The sequence below is a fragment of the Sus scrofa genome, chromosome 14 (assembly GCF_054392235.1).
Source record: "Sus scrofa isolate SSC_HxYL_T2T_F1_AM1 chromosome 14, Sscrofa_HxYL_maternal_Yorkshire_Landrace_v2.0, whole genome shotgun sequence".
NCBI classification, from domain to species: domain Eukaryota; kingdom Metazoa; phylum Chordata; class Mammalia; order Artiodactyla; family Suidae; genus Sus; species Sus scrofa.
In genome coordinates, this window is record NC_139396.1 from 147,817,900 (window position 1) to 147,823,899 (window position 6,000).

Below are 6,000 nucleotides of genomic sequence, written 5' to 3' on the forward strand. Positions count from 1 at the left end.
TGCATTTTACGTCTTATAATTTAAATACTGAGATAATAGGGGAATAAGAAGAGGAAGGGAAATTGTGTATACATATATATACACATATACTTTAGCCCTCATTTCTGGTACTGGTTGCATGGTTATAGTTCGTATATGCCACCTTCTATTAATAATTCCATATTCCCCTTGTCCTCAGCAAGCACCTCAGCTGGCCAGGATTCCTTTGGTGACCCAAACTTCTATTCCAGAAGAGTTTGCACCATTAGCAGTACAGCCTAGATTAGGTTACTGTAATTGTGAATCTACTATAACCACATGGAAGCACAGCTAGAAGACACCCCAGGGGATACCCTGCATTCTAGACATGTTCCTCCTTGTCCCCATTGAGGAGGAGAAACCCAGCTTTCCTTTTATAGTCAGGATAAATCATGCCAGCCAGCACAGTATCTGCTTTCTTTGCTGGTTAACTCACTGGCAGGAGGAGCCCAAAGTAGGCAGGATGCAATGTCAGCGTCCAGGTAGTGGAATCGTCAAGTCCCCTTTTTGGAAACACACTTCTCTTTACAATCATATAGCCAAGGCCTTTTGGCTTTTAGCAGCATTTAAAGTTATTCCGATGAAAAACAGATTGTGCTAGTGAGAGGAGCCACTCCCATTTCCACCCTTAATTCCCAGGCCCATAAATGCGGCTGCAGGAAAACCAGCACCAAACCTTGGTTGCTGATTTAGAGCGTGTATACTGCCTCCTGGAACACAAGCTTCAGTGTTGCAGGATGCTCTCACTTCACTGGCACTGTAACGGAGTCTTTAAAATGCCACACTACTGTTTATCAAGCAAGCTGCTTCAGGACAATGGGAAACATGGTAAGCCCAGGAATATCCATGAGCATGGATCCAATACCACATTAGCTTTGCTCTAAAATGAGTTTCTTGATTAGAAGCAATGCTACATGGAATACAATGACAGTAAACGGATTTCAAGTTCATAAATGGTGGTTTGGGAGGTGGATGGAATCACTAGTTTTACATCGTTTCAGTCCTCAATGGTGGTACTAATCTCTGCAGTCCTTCCATAAAGATGACATTGTCTTACCATTTTCATAAATAGAGGCAATTCTAGTGGCTCCCACTTAGCCTTTCCTGACATAATAGGACTCACTCCACAAGTCGGGGAATCAACATGGAGATTCTGCAAGTTGCTGAGTATGTCTATTCCAGTTACGTATTACAGAACTGGGCAAATAACCACCAGGCAGATTCACATACCCACTGGTACCAATGCATAGGAACCAGCACCAAAACTCCATTGATCAACTGACTTTTGATTTGACCCTTGCTGTTAGCCTACTGCAACATTTTGGGTTTCTAAAAAATTCGTGTTAGAGCTAATATTTAGCAATTCCTAAAAACTTCTCTCTCCTCAGCATACTGTCACATTGGTAAGTGACTACCTGTCCTTGGGAGATAGCTACAAAGAAGATTAACACCATAAATATTTGACAGTATGATGTGGTCCCTTCTCAAGGGGACCTGGCTTCCCCTCCATTCCAGGAATTCCAGGTCTGTGACATGACTCCAGCTTAGGAAATGACTGAATAGCTAGGCTCTCTGTTTCGGTGATTCAAGTCAGACTTCTGCTCACCAGAACCTAGAGTAAGAGATGAGGTAAGACTTTTATGCTAGGGATCCCCATCTCTTTCAGTTCTAGGGGCACGATAATCAACTGGCCAATGCCAAAGACCTCTGCACATTAGGCTCTTCTAATGACTTCCTTGGCTCTGTTGTCTAGCTCAATAACTATGCCCACCGTGACTTTGGTAATTAAGTGCTGCCACCTGACCCCTGCCTTCCTAGGATCCCATCACCCCCATTTAATTTAGGGATCCCAGATCAATGGTAGCAGTTCCCAACTTCAATTCCTTGCCTAGAGAAGAGCCAGCACGGGTCTCTTTAGGGATTCTGGGGCTCCTCTCATGAATTTATTTCTCACTGCTTTGGTGAAAAGAGTACCCTGTGAGCCCTCTTGTGGGACATAATGAGAGGGTGGATGAGCAGGTCTTACATGATTGATCCACTAATATCCCAATTTCCTTAAGCTTTGCAATTTCTTCAACATCTTCTATAACATATGAAAGAAGTTCTGGAATTTCCACTTCATTTAATGGAAGCCACCTTTGGGTCCAGATGGCGGGTCAACCAAACAGGGAAACTATTCGATCTATTCCCACATCTATAGAGACTAACATGCTGAATCTGGAACCTCTGATTAGTGATCCGTCATTGGCCTGACCCAACTTTATATTCCTTCCATCCTTAAGATTTATTCCCACAGATACACTCTACGTTTCTGTCTCTATAAATTAGGAACAACATGCTGCAGGATGTATTACCCTCAAAAAGGTAGTAAGACTGATAGCTGGAAAAAAGTGTTGAGGTATCTGAGAAAACTAAATATAGAACTATCATATGATCCATCAGTCCCACTCCTGGGCATGTTTCCAGACAAAACTTTCATTCAAAAAGATACATGTGCCCCTATATTCACTGCAGTACTATTCACAATAGCCAAGACATGGAAAAACCTAAATATCCATCAACAGATGAATGGATTAAGAAGATGTGGTACATATACACAATGAAATATTACTCAGCCATAAAAAGGAATGAAATAACGGCATTTGCAGTAACATGGAGGAACCTAGAAATTATCATGCTAAGTCAAGTTAGTCAGACAGTAAGATAGCAATGTCATATGCTATCACTTATATGTGGAATCTGAAAAAAAAGTTTACAATGATGAGGATGTAGGTTCAATCCCTGGCCTCAGTGGATCAGGGCTCTGGTGCTGCTGTGGCTGTGGTATAGGCAGCAGCTGTAGCCTGGGAACGTCCATATGCCATGGGTGCGGCCCTAAAAAGTGGAGGGGGGGAGATACAATGAACTTCTTTGCAGAGCAGATACTGACTCACAGAGTTTGAAAAACTTATGTTTTCCAAAGGAGACAGATTGGGGGGTGGGGGGTGGGCTGGGGGTTTGGGATGGAAATGCTATAAAATTGGGTTGTGATGATCATTGTACAACCATAAATGTAATAAAATTCATTGAATAATTTGTTTTAAAGAAACAAAAAAAGAAAAAAGAAAAAAGAAAAAAAACTTATGATCTCCAAAGGAGACGTGTTGGGGGGTGGGAAGGATGGGATGGGGATTGGGGGTGGAAATGCTATAAAACTGGGTTGTGATGATCATTGTACAACAATAAATGTAATAAAATTCATTGAGTTAAAAAAATTTAAAAATAAAAGACAAAAAAAGACGATGTGCTATATGTACACACTGGAATACTACTCAGCCATTAAAAAAGAACAAAATAATGTCGTTTGCAGCAACATGGATGGTACTAGAGATTCTCATACTAAGTGAAGTAAGTCAGAAAGAGAAAGACAAATACCCTATGATATCACTTATATGTGAATCCAAAATATGGCACAGAACAGAAAAAAACTCATGGACATAGAGAACAGACTTGTGGTTGGTTGCCAAGGGGGAGAGGGAGGGAGTGGGATGGACAGAGAGTTTGGGGTCAGTAGAGACAAACTATTGCATTTGGTGTGGATAAGCAATGAGGTCCTGCTGTATAGTGCTGGGAGCTATATACAATCACTTGTGATGGAACATATGGAAGATATTAAGAGAGAAAGGATGTATATATATGTATAACTGTGTCACTTTGCTGTACAGCAGAAATTGACAGAACATTGTAACTCAACTATAATTTAAAATTTTTAATAAGAGGGGAGTTCCCTTTGTAGTACAGCAGAAACCAATCTGACTAGGAACCAAGAGGTTACAGGTTCAATCCCTGGCCTCCCTCAGTGGGTTAAGGATCTGGGGTTGCCGTGAGCTGTGGTGTAGGTTGCAGACATGTCTCAGATACTGTGTTTCTGTGGCTGTGGCCTAGGCCAGCAGCTGTAGCTCTGATTTGACCCCTAGCCTGGGAACCTCCATATGCTGTGGGTGTGGCCCTAAAAAGCACACACACACACACACACACACACAAAGAATCAAGTCTTAAAACATGGCCTCACTGGAGTTCCTGACATGGCTCAGTGGTTAACGAACCTGACTAGTAACCATGAGGTTGCGGGTTCCATCCCTGGCCTCCCTCAGTGGATTAAGAATCCGGTGTTGCCCTGAGCTGTGGTGTAGGTTGCAGATGCGGCTCAGATTCCTCGTTGCTGTGGCAGTGGCTTAGGCCAGCAGCTATATATAGCTCAGATTCAATCCCTAGCCTGGGAACCTCCATATGCCGTGGGTATGGCCCTAAAGAGAAAAAGACCAAAAAAAAAAAAAAAAAAGTTTTAAAAAAATTTTTAAAAAGGACTGAGATAATCTCTTTAAAAAAAAGTAATGTAAGCCAGAAAAGTGGAATGATACTTTTAGGGTGCTAAAAGAAAAATAAGTGAAATTTTCCAGTGAGAATATCCTTCAACCTTGAGAGTGAAATAAGTGAATAAACAGATAAAAGTGAAATAAAGATGTTTTCAGACAAACCCCCATTCCAAAACAAAAAAAAAATCATGGGAGTTTTCCAGGGCAATTAGAAAATAACCCTAGTGCGAAACCAGGAATTGAAAGGAGGAATAAAGAACAGAACAAATAAACACAGGTGGATATTCCAAATAATAATAGTGATGTACAAATAATAATAGTCATGTGTTATGGAATCCAAGAATCCAAAAGGGCAAAAGGTAATAAATAGAGATAAAGTATTTTAAAATTCTAGCATTATCTCAGAAGTGATACAGGTAATAATTTGTATTAAAATAGAATAGGTCGAGAATATATGTTACAATCTCTATAAGAAAAATAATATATAATTAACACATTTTGTTAAATTGTTATACAAATGTAACAATGTTAAAATATTAATATTAAATAATATATATTTAACAAATTGGAGTCCCTGTCCTGGCTCGGTGGTAACAAACCTGACTAGTTATCCATGAGGATGAGGGTTCAATCCCCGTTCTTGCTCAGTGGGTTAAGGATCCGGCATTGCCGTGAGCTGTGGTGTAGGTTGTAGACGCAGCTGGGATCCTGCATTGCTGTGGCTCTGGTGTAGGCTGGTGGCTACAGCTCCGACTGGACCCCTAGCCTGGGAACCTCCATATGCTGCAGGTGTGGCCCTAGAAAGACACACATACACACAAAAATAAAAAATGGTTTCCCCCTTTCACAAACAAACTTTGATCATGTGAATTTAGTCAGGCATATCACGCAATTTAGTTAAGAGGTTTTACAAGGTTTCTTATGAAAGCTCCCATCCTTCCTCCAAAACTCCTAATTTCCTCCTCCACAGAAGCAACATCTTTCAACACTTTGGGTGAATTCTTTTGTTACTTCCTTTCTTTAAATAATATGCTTGCAGTATTACTTCTTGATATTTTGGTTTCAAACAATACACGTGTTTCCTCACAACAGATAGGGGTTTAACTCTCTCTCACACACACATGCACACACGCACACACACCATCCCATCACACATCCATCTTTTCATCATTCCTAAATATAGCAGCAATACCATAGGTTTTAATTAGATCAGTGTTTACATCACTATGGTTATGTAAGCACCACTTACAGTTAAGCCATATGTATACTATGATTACACATTCCTACACAATATTTCATTTTTCCTAGTGTTAATAATGATCTAGCTTATTTCCCCTTTGCTTAGTTTTCTTTGTATTTATCACTAATGCAACATTGAATTTGACTCCTATCATATAAATCTGCTCAAAAATAGTCCATCCTCCAGTTTCATCTTCTTAAGGAAATCTCTTCTTTTTTTAAAACTGAAGTATAGTTGAGTTATAAAATTACGTTATTTTCTCATGTACAGCATAGTGATTCAGTATTTTTACAGATCATACTCCATTAAAAGTTTTACAAGATGGATTTCTCGTCGTGGCTCAGTGGAAACAAATCTGACTAGTATCCATGAGGATGCAGGTTCAAT